General features: G+C 54.5%; 1 long non-coding RNA gene across 1 annotated transcript; it reads left to right on the forward strand.

Moving 5' to 3' along the window:
• Window positions 1-1,516: 1,516 nt before the first annotated feature.
• Window positions 1,517-12,901, forward strand: LOC308183114. The gene is made up of 2 exons (XR_013942294.1): window positions 1,517-2,281; window positions 6,295-12,901. It is a non-coding gene; the product is annotated as an uncharacterized lncRNA (long non-coding RNA).
• Window positions 12,902-13,806: the final 905 nt, after the last annotated feature.

Raw genomic sequence — 13,806 nt, forward strand, 5'->3', positions numbered from 1 at the left:
GATGCTGCCGAAGGGACCAATATTCCCCTTCGCCAGGCAGAAACCCAAACCGCGTTTGATGTGCGAGTTGGCGGGGGGAAAATAAACATGTCACGTCTCTCGCAGGAGCCGCGCTGCAAAGCCAGGCTGCTCTTTAACATATCCTCTCCCCGAACAGCCAGGAAAATGACAGCTCGGAAACTGGGAGCCAGATGTGCTAAGCTTCTCGGCACCGAAAAAACATCGGCACGGCTCGGTGTGCGGGGGGGAGGGCGGCGTTTGGGGGGGCTCTGCGGCCGAGTTTGGGGTTCCTGGTGCGTGGGGTGTGCCGAAAGCCTGCTGCCAAAATCAGCCCTGGCTGGGATGTTTCTGCAGAGGGTGGAGGCAGTGCGTTTCTGTAGGAAAGGAGCTGAGCGTAGATGTGGTGTGGAGCGCTCCTCTTGGCAGCGGCGTGATTTCCTCCGCTGCTTATAAAGGTCAGAGGGAAACATCTGATGCCACATCTGCCGAGCGTTTCCCTACCCTAACCCCATCTGCAATCCTGACGTTTCTAGCTTCTCCTTCTTGCTCCCTCCTGACTGCCAGCAAGGCACCCGTCCCGTTCCCTGCAGCTCTTCGGGTCCTCCATCCCCAGCACAGAGCTCCGGGTGCCGGGGCTATGGGGTGTCCCCCTTCTTCTGGTGGTCCCCAAGTGCCAGGGGGACAAGAGGAGGGCAGCGCTTGGAGATGCTCTGTTTGCTGGTGCTGTGCCCTTGCTGGCAGGGTGCGAGGCGCTGATGATGATGATGAATATTCACCTGTACAAGACGAAGGCATCAGTGGTGCCGGTGAGCCCTCGCCCCGTGCCTCCGACCTCCGGCTGCTGGGAGCTGAGCTCCTCAAGGTGGAAATGCTGATGCCGGGCTGGGCACGCCGAGGCTGAGATGCAAAATCCCGTCGAGTTATCCTCCCAAAGCCTCGCTAAGTCTCTTTATTTTCTGAACACAAAGCCTTTCCTGGAGGGAGGGCAGTGCCAGGAGACACCGTCTGCTTTTGAAGCAGCAGAAGGCGGAGTGGGAATTGTTCTGGAGGATGCGGCGGAGATGATGCAGCGTGCTAAGTCGCTAACTTTCCTCCTGACAGCAGCTGCAGGATGCGTAAGGGGATTTCATTTGCATGGCGTTGTTTTGGGAACCTCCGCGAGGAGCAGCGCTGAAGGCACCGGGTGGGCGCAGGGTCCCCAGCCCCTTGCAGCCAGAGCCAAGCCTCACCTCACCTGGATCCAGAGCGACCCCGGGGGCATTTTGGGGACCTTGTGCAGGCTCCTCTGGGGCCCCCAAAATTTTGTGGTCTGCGTCGCAAACCCAGCACCGAGCTGCTCTGCACCAGGCCTCGTTGATGCAAGGTGTCCAGGCAGTATGGTGCCCACGGGCAGCAGGGATGCCCTGGTGGTTTTAAGCTCGCCGCAGCTTCAGCTCAACGGGAGGAACAGAGCCCAGCCTGCAAAGCCCCTGCTGAGAAGCCACCACATTTGCTCTGATCTCCTTGCAGAAAGAAGAAGGAAAAAAAAAAAAAAGAAAGGATAAAGGATTAAGGGCTGTTCAGCTCCCTGCAAGCAAGCTCTCTAGTGTGCTGATTTGGGATTTGGACATCTGCGGGACAGCCCACTTGGATTTTGTCTCTTCTTTCACAGCAAAGGCAGCTGCAGCAGCGCTGGAAGACTTTTCCGACAGGAGAGGTGCTTAGAAATGGACGGGACGGCCCCTCTGCCCCCAGTGACAACTTGATGTTCTCCTTTAGGCACGGAGAGAGCACGGTGGGGCACGGAGGTGCCGCCTTCCTCCTCCCTTAACCCACAAGTTTTCACCTTGGGGCTCTCCTGACACCTCCAGCTTTCCCACAAGCAGATATTTTTGCCTCATTAACTTTTCCAAGCTGATTCCCTTCACAAAGAACACCCCCCTCCAGACCCCCCATTGTACCGTGTTTAATTTTAAAGGCACAAAAATAACATCTCGCACTTGCGAGGTGGCCGGGGACGTGCACAGAGTGGGGTGTTTGGGTTTGGGAACTTCTCCATGCCCAAGCTCTCAGCTGCAGCATTCCCCCATGGCCGTAGGAGCGGGCACGTTTCTCTCAATTACCTCCCCGATGGCCTCGTTCCAGCAACAATTAGCAGCCTGCGAGGGACTCTGGTGTCCTGCCTTACAGCTTCCTAATATAATTACCGCAGCAAATGAGCAGTGAATTAAATCAAGGAGAAAGGCAGGGGGAGGAACCCGTTGTGTGTGCTGCCAGGGGTCAGCGCTCTGCTTGTCTCAAGGTAGGCAACCCTCGGGGCTCGGTCAAGGCTTTTCTCCTCCAAATGTGTGCTTGGATCAGAAATAAAACCCTCAGCTAGAGCAAGCTGCCGGCATGGGGACACCTTCCCGGGCTGCCACCGTGGGGAAAGAGCAGGGTTTAGCTGGTGGCTCTGAGCTGGCGATGGATGGATGGATGTGTAACTCTACTGTGAGACCTTACAGAAGCAAAAGGGTTTTTTTTTATTATTTTAAGGCAGATTTCACTCACCCACAGACACATAAGCCTCCAGCAAGGTACCCAGCCTGCTCAGCACCCACACAGCCCCACCAGTGCCAAACAGAGGGGCATAATCCTGTCCTCGAGCTGCTTTCCACAGCTTTGCGAGAGCAATGTGCAGCCCCCTCTTCCTCAAATCTTGCTGGCGTTTTTGCTTGTGTTTCCTTGCCTGCACACCCTGACAAGGGGCTCTTGCGCATCAAGGTGTGATCGGGGGCTGGCACACGCAGTGCGTTAAGGAGAGGAGCGCCCTGTGCTCGCATGGAGCTCCATCAAGCGATGCTTGGTGTCCGTGTGCCCAGCGCAGTGCTGGGGGAGCAGCAGGGAGCAAAGAACCGCAAGGTTTGAGTCCCTCCCTGCTGCTGGCGTGCTCTGGGACTCGGGACGAGAGCCGTGCCTGTGCAATCGGGGTTCCCTTGCACGGGGAAGGAGGCTGAAAGGATCCCTTCACCAGAAATTCCCTCCGTGGAAAGTGGCCACGGGCAGGGACGGCGTCGGGGAGGCTGCGTGCGCCCTCCTGGGCTGGCGGGGCGCTTGGAAACGCTGGACCGGCGACAGCAGCAACTTCTGCTGCCCATATAACTCGTTTTTTTGGAAACCCTAACTTTCACCAGAGCGCACAAAGGGCTGCAAGGAAGCAGACTGCAAGGCGTGGAAATCCCAGAGCTGGAAACCGGCCCAGGGAGCGCTCGGCCTGCTCCATTCCCCTGGTCCCCGCTGCTCGGGGAACTGATGCCTCCCCAAGCAGTAACCCCGGCTGCTTTCTGCAGGGCGTTCTGAGCACATTAATTACAGGAAAGAAAAATGCCTGTGCTTCCAGTTACTGCGTGGTAGTGAAAAATGACTGAGTGTAAAACATGTCTGCTAGATAATTAACTTCATAGATAATTTCTTCTTCATTTTGACTCAATTACTTCCTTGATATGAGAAAGTGCTGAAAACACTATTTTTTTTTTTTTGGATGTTGCATAAAACAATAATTGAAGAAAGCTGCTAAAGCTTTCCCAGAGAGAGCCTTCCTTTTCTTAGATAAAGGAAGCAGAGGATAAATTGCCTTTAATTCTTGCTCTGGAGTTACGGGGTACAGCTCAGCACTTCTACGCTCCTGCACCTCGGTGGATGAAAATTGCTCTGCATTTCTCAGAGCGGTGCCAAAATCATGGCAAGGGCCCGGAGGCACCACAGGAGGGTTTGCACTGAACGGCAGCAGGAGAACCACGTGCTGGGAAATGTTTGTGCTGGGAAATGTTTGTGCTGGCCTTCTGGTGACTTCGGGGAAGAAAGGATGAGCTGAAACGGGGGGTTTGCTCGTGTGCGTGGCTGCTGCTGCTCCTCGCCTCCTGCCGTGCCCCTTGCACCCCACGTGCCCTTTGCAGCCATCTCGCGGCTCCTCCGACTCCACGCTTCTGCGAGCTCGGTGTCGAAGTGGCAGCAAACCGTCTAATTATAACAGATTAATCCATTAGGGTTTCCTCCTCTGTTTACTGGATGGAAGTCGCCACTCCGCAGCTGTGCCTCGCATCCAACCAGCCAGCAGGCAATTTAAATATAGAAAGCAATTTAACCTAGTTGGAGACCAAAGCATCTTGCTTAATGCCGTGCGTAAATTCCCCAGCTCTTTGCTCCTGGCCATCGACGTCGCGGCCAGCTGCTCTGTGCCCCAGACACCGGCAGAGCAGCGAGTGACACTTGGGGACAGGGCAGGGCAGAGGGGACGGGATGCTCGTGGCTTCCCCTTCAGCCTCCTGGCGTGCTGGTTTTTTTTTTTTTTTCCTTCCCTCCCCGGGGTGCCCACCTCTGCTCTGCCCCTTGCTGCCATAAATTGAGCTCCGTGCTCAGGCTGGAACGAGGTCTCTGAGCCTGCTTTCTGCATATTTTTTTAAAGCACTGACAAAACTCTCTGAGCTACTTGCAGGAAATGCCAACCAGTGGGAGCGCTGAAAAAAAAAAATAAAGTGTTTTCAGAGATATTTTTAAAACTAGCTTCCGTTTGTACCAAAAATAGAAAAGTACAAAGCTAAGGTACCATCCGAGTTGGGGGGGGGGAGCACTTTCTAGAAAATTGGCTTTCTGTGGGGAGCTGAAATTTGCTGGGATGGGGCCAGAGCAGAGATTTCTCAGGGGGTGGGTGGGCACAGGGCACCCCAGGGTGCTCTGAGTCCTGTGCAAGATGGTAATGGGGTAAAAAAAAAACGGAATGAATATTCTTCCCTCCTTCTTCCTGGCCAGGTGTATGGGGGCTGGAAGGATGGATGCGAGGACAGGGAGAAGTGGGAGAAGGGATTTTAAGTCCCATAAAACTGCCCGCCTGGTGTCTGTGTTAAAAGCACGAGCCCCTCGTCTTTCACCAGGACGAGTTACAAGCACCGAAGCTCTTTGCTTAACCTTTGGCTTCGGGAGGAGCTCGTTTGTGCAGGAATTTCTTGGTTTTAGCTGGGTTTTTGCCTTAAAGGGCTGGATAATTTGGTAAAGGAGGCTCAAGAGCCTCTGCGGTGGCGGGTGTGAGGTTTTGCCGCGGTGCCAAAGCCGGAGCGGGGGCGATGCCGTGCGGTGCCTGCCCAACTCCCTCCTCCTGCCCTCAGGAATTATTCCCCAACGCCAGCTCGAGTGCCGCGTCCTCCCGTACGTTTAATTAGACTCGGCGGGTAAAATAAAACCGAGCAAAGGCTCTCCTAATTCCCCGTCTGCGCCTTCATTACTGAAGCAGCAGCAACTGGGATGTCAAGGAGGATTAAGCGGAGAGCCGGGAAGTCACAGGTGGTTGCAGCAGGCGTTGCAAAACCCTCCAGGCGTGCACGGGGAGCTGCTGTGGGATCGTGGTGGGGCAGGGAGCAGCAAGGGCTGCCCGAGGGCCTCCCCGATGACCCTGGCAGCATCAGCACCACCCCATCGCCTCCCCTTCGAGGAGCACGGGCCGCTCGGGTCCCGGTGCCCTGCAGAAGGGGAAGCAGCAGCGCGCTGGTTGAGGTCACTTGGTTGCAGCCCGTTGCACTTGGCAGCCCCGGCGCTGACAAATGGGGCCGGGGGCCCCGTTCCCAGGCCTCTCCGCATAAAGGCAGCATTTTGTGGTGCGCCCGACCCCTGGCCTGCGGGGCGCACAATGGGGCCGATTCTTCCCCGAGCTCCGAGCTTTACTGGGAGCTAAAATGGAACAAGGGCTTTAATGTTTCCCTTGGGCTCCGCGGCCCCGGGGTCCTCTCGGTGACCTTGCACAGTGCGATGGGGAGAAAATCAAGTTTAAGGGGAAGGGAGAGATGATTCCCGGTGGGTCTGCCTCGCTCCCGTGTCCTTCCCATGCCCGGGTGATGCTGGGGGCACCCAAGGGTGCCCTGCTGGTACCCGTGGAGCTGCAGCTCCTCTGCTTTTGGGGTGCGCACACATCGCTCGCCCCTTCTAGCCCAGCCACGGCTCAGCATTTTTGGGAGCCAAACCACAGCGGGACGGGGGCTGGAAGCCATCACCAGAGCCCAGCTGCGTCCCGCTGGCCCCGGCAGCGCGCAGGGTTCCCCACGAGCGCGCTTGGCCGGCGTGATTTAATTAGCTGCCGAGCATGACGCTGGTTTTAATTCCGTGCGTTCGGAGACGCATGTTGCTGCCCACACATACCAGTTGCCATAACAACTTTAATTTGTTTTGTAGCCTCCGCTCTGATGGATTTGGGGATTTTTGTTTGTTTGTTAATCTCCTCGCTTTCCTCCCCGGTCCCTCCTTCTTTCCAACTGCACTTGTTTCCCCCTCTCTTTTTTGCATTAACAGGCAAAAAGGCACCACTTGGGCCCTGCCCAGCCAGGCATCCCCAGCCTGGGGACCCTCCTGCCGAGCTGGAGGGATGCTGCAGTGGTGATTTACCCCGGGCATCCTGCGTGCCATCATCCCCACCACCAGGGCTGAAGCTGTCACCTTCCCAACTGGCCGTCCTGCTGCTGAAAGGCACAAAATGTGCAAGGCTTCCCCTTCGCCCACTGCCCTGACCTGCAGACCTTGGCTGAAAACCGTGAACAAACCTCTCGGAAGGCAGGGCTGGAGCATCGGGACCTCGGAGGGATTGTTTGGATTGTTTTACAGAGACTGACCATCTGCTGAATTATTTAGAGAAGTAAATACAAGGCTCGGGAGGGAGAGCCCTGCCCCTGGGCTGGGGGAGCTTGGCAAAGTCTCCGGGCTTTCTGCAAGGCTTTGGGGAGGGGGCACCCAAAAAATGAGGGGTCTGTGGACCATGGGGGGCTGAAGCCAGTGACCACCTTGGGCAGCCTTTGCATTGGAGTGGATGTTTAGCAGTGACGGGGCAGCTCCGGGACCCGTTGCTGGTGGGTGTCAGGCTGCCTGCCCCTTCCCCGTTCCCTTCAGCCCCTTCCCCTGCTCCTGCCGGTGCCCGACCCCATCCCACAACATCTCCCCGGAGCCCTGGTGTGATGCCAGCCAGGGAACGAGCCAAGAACCTGCTGCCAGGGGCTCGGGTTGGAGTTCCTGGCTTGCTCTGGGATTTCTCAGGCTGGAGGCAGGGAAGGGCTACGCCTTGTTCTTGCATCACTGCAAAAGGACAAGAGGTGCCTTGCTGGCCAAGCGGGGCACGAAGCAGGCTGTTCTCCCACGGGCAGAGCAGGGAAAATAGTTCTCCACAGCCCCTCTGTTCAGCAGCTGGGACGGAGCTGTGCACCCTGAGGAAGAAGAGAGCCCTGTGGGGAGGAAGGTCGGGCTCTCGCTTGGGCTTACACCGGCTGCAAAGGGGTCCGGAGCCCCTCGCTCCCCTTCCCCAGGGCCGTGGGCACCGGGAGCACAAAGCAGGGAGCGAGTCCTGCGCACGCATCCTCTGCCCCGCAGGTTTCTGCTCCCCGAAGGATTAATTTGCGCAGGGAGAGGTTTGCAGCGGAGCTGACGTTAATAACAGGCTGAGTTAGAGCCCCGCTGCGGAGCGGGATGTTAATGGCTCTGCTCGGCGATGGAAGGGGGCTGTTATTGAAAACGATCTCTGGGCTGTTGGGTTTTGCTGAACCCTGGAATTACAAGGAGTTTGTGGGGAGGTCGGATCTCCCCTGCCGCCACGGCAGGCAGGGGGGGCGGATGGCTGCTGCCCCAGCCCGGCTGCAGTAAGGGGTGGTCAGGACACCAAAACCCCAGGAAAATATTCATATCTGCAGCCTGGCAATGGGATAAACCTTGATTTTTCCTACCGGGCTGTTCGTGTGCTCTGGCATAGCTTGGAAAATCACAGCATTGGTCCTGAGCAGCCGCGAAGGTGCAGGGAAGGGGGGGTGCAGGGGTGGGGGATGCTGCAGAAGGGGGTGCTGCAGGAAAGGGGACACGGCACTGCTGGGGAGCAGCCCACCGACGAGATGCCACACACGCCGTCCCCTCAATGCCATCTCATCCCCAGGTCCCCTCCCTGAGCAGAGCACCGAGACTCCTGGTGGCTGCGGTTTTTACGGCTGCCCATAAACAGTCCCCTCCATCTCTCTCTCCGTTTTTAATTACCTAGAAAATAACCTCCATTCAATTTACAGCTCATTTGAAGCTACGAGCAAGGGCCCATAAATATTTAATGTGTTTAGAAGTGGCACCAACTGTCCAGGGTTTTTTTTTTTCTTTTCATTTTTCCAGGAGTCGCCTTCGGTTCAGCATATTTACACCCCCCCCATCTTTTACTTCTCCACCCAGAACCTCCTGTGAATAAAGGAGCAGGAGGTAAAAGACAGCTGGCCGAGGGCTCGACCCCCACGTTTTCTTAGGAGAGATGGACTGAAATCGGTGTTCAGGGCAGCTTCTCCTCTACTAGGGCAATTAGTAGGAGCATCTCCGGGCTTCCCGAGCATCCCGAGAGCCCTCTTGCTCTCTGAGACCTCCTCCCCGGGTTGTTCTCGGCTCCCCGCTGCACGGAGCCAGCTCTGCAGCCTGGCAGCCAGCGCCGCTGGGTTAAACGAGGTTTTGCTAGCAAAAGGGGGATGGCACGCCAGGATTGCTGCCTTCTAATCGTGGCTGCGTGTAGGAGCTGGTAGTTAGCAGAGAATTCAGCCTGAAATCTGACCTGCCCTACTTGCAAAGCTGTTTTTTCTTCAAATTAATAGTTGTTGTTGCAGCTCAGAAGACTGCCCAGGAATTTCTGTTGATGCCGTGGTTTCAGCCACCGGGGTCCCAGCAGAAGCTGGGAGTGGGGTGATGGGGTTGCCAGTTCCCAGGCTTTGCCTTCAGAAATCCCTTGGAAATGGGGATTTGCTCCTGCGTGCCACAACCCAGCACTAAAATCGAACGTTTCCTGCCCAAAAGCAAACTTCTGCCTGCCTGTGAAAGTTTCTGAAGTCTTGACGACTGCTCCAAGTCTTGGCTATAGCACCAAAAAGCGACTGCTGCTCCCAGATTTTTGTGGGCTTACCCAGAACATGCTTGGGTTGCGTGTATTAATTACTACAACACATATTTTATTGTAACATAATAGATATATTTACTGTACGAGGAGTGACAGCATTTATTAATTATGCACAAGCGGGCCTAGGAAACGGATTTGTTTGCTTTGATGTCTAATGCGGCAGACTTTTTTTTTTTCTGCTTGTTAAACTTAATCAAAAGCAATCAAAATGCGCTCCCATAAATTACGGCAAATTAATTTCAAACAAAAGGGAAAAAATATTAGGTAACACAAATGGAAATAACAGAGTACGCGAGATAGAAGTCATGCTAATTTAAATACCACATTCGGTTTCAAATCTTGCTTTCCTTCTGGAAGGACAGATCAGGGAGAGGAAAGGTGCAGAAAAGTGACACCGAGGGCTTTGGTTTTACCCCGAAACCACATCCCCCCTGACATCAAATCCCCAAAGCACCCTGAGGTCTTGCACTGCCCCTCTCCACCTGCCTACAACCAAAGCCTCCTCTCTCTTCTCCCTGTCCTCATCCTGCAAAGTGCTTCGAATGTTCAGAGCTTTAAAAAATTAAAATTTAAAAAATTAAAATAAGACGAGCATCTCATCTCGTCCTGTCCTCAGCAGCTGGTGCCAAAGGGCTCTCCCCCGGGCACCGCGCCTCCCCACGGCACCAGCACCGGGCTCTATTTACACAGTGCTATTGACTTTCCGAGGGTGAAATTATGTATGCCACTTTAATTCACTGTTAAATTAAATTATGAATGTTTGGAACGTAGTAATTTCTTTTGTTCTAGGAACAGATTGTTTTATATATCTGCCTATATTACCAAGTTATTAATTTAATGATTTCATAATAGCAGTTCATTCCTTTGGGTAATATAAAGAGAAAAGTGTGCTCAGTGCACAGCTTAGGCTGCCTTGCTTGTCCCTACACGGATTGCAGGGCTTTAGGAATAAAGACATTGTTTTTGGCACAGCTTAAGAGGTTGCGGAGCAGGATAAGGCACGCTGCTTGGTTCCTCCTCCTAGGAGGCATTTAGCAGAGCAGCTTTGGGATGCTGCCGGGCAGGGATGGAGCAGGAGCAGTGGCATCCCTCCTCTGCACCTTGGCTCCAGTGCTTCCACGTGCTCGGACACAGGCTCTGGGTTTGGATGCCCTCACAGCTTCTCCTTGTCCGAGGACTTGGGCTCACCCAGGTACCGAGCTCCTTCTTGTATTTTAACTTGCTTGAAAGCCGGACCCGCACGAGTGATGCAACTCACAGCTTCCAAACAGTTTGCCATTGCTTTATTGTCATTATTTTTTTTTTCTTGATAAGTTCAAGTCTGTTGCACAGGTAAAATAGAAAAGTTTTGCTTTTCTCCATGACTTTCACCCTGATTCTGCCCAGCTGCCTCTCTTTGCTGCTAAAAATCTAACAAACGCCAGAGCTGGCACCGAGTGTGTCAGAGCATCCTCGCTGGGTCTCCGAGCTTGGTACCAAACCCAGCAACATTTCAGTGCATTGCGCTTGAGGCCTGAGCTCCTGGAGCCAAGTGACTTCTCCTGAGCGTGTATTTACATAGACATGCATCTTTTAATCCTCCCTGGCACCCCCTGCTGTGGTGCAGGGAAAATCTGGGATCATTTGTCCACCGACACGCTCAGAAATCAAGGAGCAGCAGCAGAAAAAGCAGCAGCAAAAGCAGCAGCAGCGCCTGCCATCAGTTGCCCAAAACCAGGGCTTTGCAGCAAGGGGCTGGGGGCTCCTTCCTTCCCCAGAGCCCATCTCCAACGCCCCTTGGCTTCCTTAAACACACGAGACCTTCTCTGACCCCCAAATTTCCCACGGGATGGAGCCCGAAGAGGCAAAACTCCCGGTTTCGCAAGGGAAAAGCCCTCGCTGCCCAGCGCCCCGCCTCGCACGCAGCTGTGTAAATGGCAAAGCAGCAAGTAAATCAATGACCCGGTGATGAAGTGCAGAGAATCGCTGAGCCTTGAACAATCCCTGCCCAGCCCTGCGAAAACTCCCAAATAATTTCCATTCTAATCTGTGCTGCTTGACTTCTGAGAAGGTAATGGCTCCTGCGGCGCGTCCCTGTCCTTTAGAAGAACAATTTATGGCCTCGGCTTCAGCTTCCTTGTGCTCCTGCAAGGCCTGTGCAGGGGAAGCCTCTGCCTCGCTGCACGGTTGGTATTACCACACCATTGCACTCCTGCATGATTGCTTTCCCCTGGGCTTCCTGGCCCTGATCACCAGCTCAGCTCACCACCAGGTGCTGGCGATGCCGAGGGCAGGGATTTAAGAGGAGAGCTGGGGACGTGCCCCAGACGTGGGGCAGGGTGAGTGCTGCAGGGCTCTGCCCTGGGCAGGGACCTTCTTGGTGCTCCTTGAGCAAAAGCAAACCAGGCTCCCTTGGCCTGCTTCTTTCCAAGCTGTTTTGTTTGCTTGGATTTGTTTTATGGACTTTTTTTTTTCTTTTTTTTTTTTGCCTATTTCTTTCTTCCAATCCCGGATGGAAAACAAGTTCTGCAAAAAAAAAAAAAGGGGGGGGAAAATCCAACTTTCAGCTCCCCGTAGGCACCGAGGTCTTGCTGCGCGTGTTGCAAGCGAGCCTGCTGGCGCAGAAGATGACACCAGGGACCAGCACAGCCCCACAGGGCCCCAGGAAGTGTCTGCATGCGAGGGAGCCTCCTGGTGCTGCAGCGTGTCTGTGAGCACAGTGCAATAAATGCATTAAGCTTCTATAGGCAAGCTCGTGCATTATATATGTAACCCTGTGCATGTTGCATCTTTTTGTCCTGGGGTTTTTGGAGCCTCTGGGGTGCAGAACAGAGCTGGCTGTTATTCTCCTGTGTGAGCAGGGTGGGTGCTGGCTGCCCCCTGCCCCCAGCTGGATCTGGAGCTGTTAAAAGCTGAATAATCCCTCCATTTGCTGACTCCCTGCTCCCGTGGTTAACCAGCCTTGCTGCTAAAAACACGTGCCTTATTTTTCCAGTGGGAAGCCGAAGCCAGACACGATCAAACTCCTGGCTCTTGTTATGTCTTTCTTCACTAGATTAAAGATACTTCAGCCGCCTGTGTTTTCTCCCAGGAAGATACTTACACGTGGCAATCAAGTCACCTCCGTTGTCCTTTTGATAAACCAAGCAGCCGGAGCTCTTTAAGCTCCTGCCTGCTCAGGATTTCTTCCAGCACTTGCAACCTGTCTGCGTGTCTTCCTGGCATCCCTGGGGGCTTCTAGGGTCCCTGCTGCAGGTGGCTTTGTGTACGGGATTGCGGGCTGGGGACTTCTAGGGCTGTCTGCTGCCTTGGGGACGGCTCTGTTTGCTCCCTTGAGGAGATCCCTCTGCATTGCCGCTGATCTGGGGGTGCAGGGGGTGAGTGCCAGCCCCTCCAGCTCCTTCAAACACCCACCTGGTAGCCTTAATGATATTGAAAGAAATGCTCAGGTGGAAACCAAGCAATGCCAGTCAGAGGACTGATGCCACTCGCCCTGTAAGGGCTGGGATTTTTGGTGCCTCTCCCTGTAAGGTCTGGCTGGGATCATCTCTCTCGGCTCTGTGACGCTCGTGCAACCTCCAAGCGTGAAGTACGAGAATGGACGGAGCTTTTCTGCCTCTCCTACAGCTGCCTGGGAGAAAACCGCATTTTCTTGGTGGGGTTTGCTTGTTGCCATCAGGGACACACCACCCCGCACGTGCCCACCTCCTGTCTGAGCGTACATCAGCTCAGCGCACCGCAGGCACAGGCTTGCGCGAGCGTAGACCTGCGCTTCTGCTTACTGCCTGCTTCGGGGCTGAGCCCCGGGTGACAGCGCTTAAGGAGAGGAGCGTGGCGGAACTATCTGAAATGGGAACAACCATTCTGCTGCTAATCGCCGCCCCGGACCCGGCCGTGCCGCCCGCCATTCAGACACGAAGCGAGGAAAGCTCTGAAATCGGAGCTCGTGTTCTAATTTCCCTCACCGCGGCTTGCGCCGTGGATACGGGGCCGGATAAACGAGGCAGTTCAGACATTAGAATATTTGCAAAGTGGTGCTCTGGAGCAACAGACACTTGAAATAATCTGTTTAGGCACCGGGTGAGTTCGCTCCCACCAAAGGGCCGTCATCGGTGTCAAAGACACTTAGTGTCAGGCCGGGGAGTACCTACTCCTCGTTAGCTCCCCGACGCCCAACAGTAAACACATTTCCCTGTTTTGCCATCTTAAGGAGAGGAAAAAAAAACCTTCCTGACAGCTTGGTTAACCTTTCCCCCATCCCTTTCTCACTTGTAAGCGCTGAAGTTCTCAGCTCAGGGCAGCTGTGAAGAGCAGAAAAGGAGGAAGGAGGTGTGGGGGGAAATGTGTCAGATAGCTATTTTTTTTTTTTTTTCACGCTGGCTAAAAATACGGAGCGTCTCACACGTTCTGCCTTCCCCCTTGTAATTAAAAGGCTGGTGCATGCTGATGTAAAGGGTAACCCTAATTAGAAGGTGCCGAAGGAGGGAGTGGGGCTGAGCCCAGCACCCGGTCTTTGCGCTCTGGTTTTATGGATGCAGCAGAGCTTGCTGGGGGGGTGTGGGAAAAGCTAATTTATTTTAAATCAGGAAAATATTCTGCTGGTTTTCAGCCCAGGAACTGTAGAAGGAAGCGTCCCGTGTGGGATATTGGGGGGAAAAAAGTGGAGAAATGTTTAGGGGGAGGAGGAATTGAAGGAAACCTGTTAGCATCTCCCTGCGGGAGGATGGGGAAGCCGTGGCCAGGCAGGGGCCCCGTGAACCAGATTCTTTTCAGTTTTGGGAATAAATGTCGGCACCTGCAAGGAGCGAGGGCTCGGGATGCGTCAGGGAGCCTGGAGCCAAAAAGTGGAAATCTGGGGAGTGCAAGAGATTAATCTGTTTTGGGGAAGTTTTTGGCTGGATCCATGCACCCCCCTCCCTGGGGCTCTG

Source organism: Anser brachyrhynchus, assembly GCF_964034855.1.
Source record: "Anser brachyrhynchus genome assembly, chromosome: 26".
NCBI classification, from domain to species: domain Eukaryota; kingdom Metazoa; phylum Chordata; class Aves; order Anseriformes; family Anatidae; genus Anser; species Anser brachyrhynchus.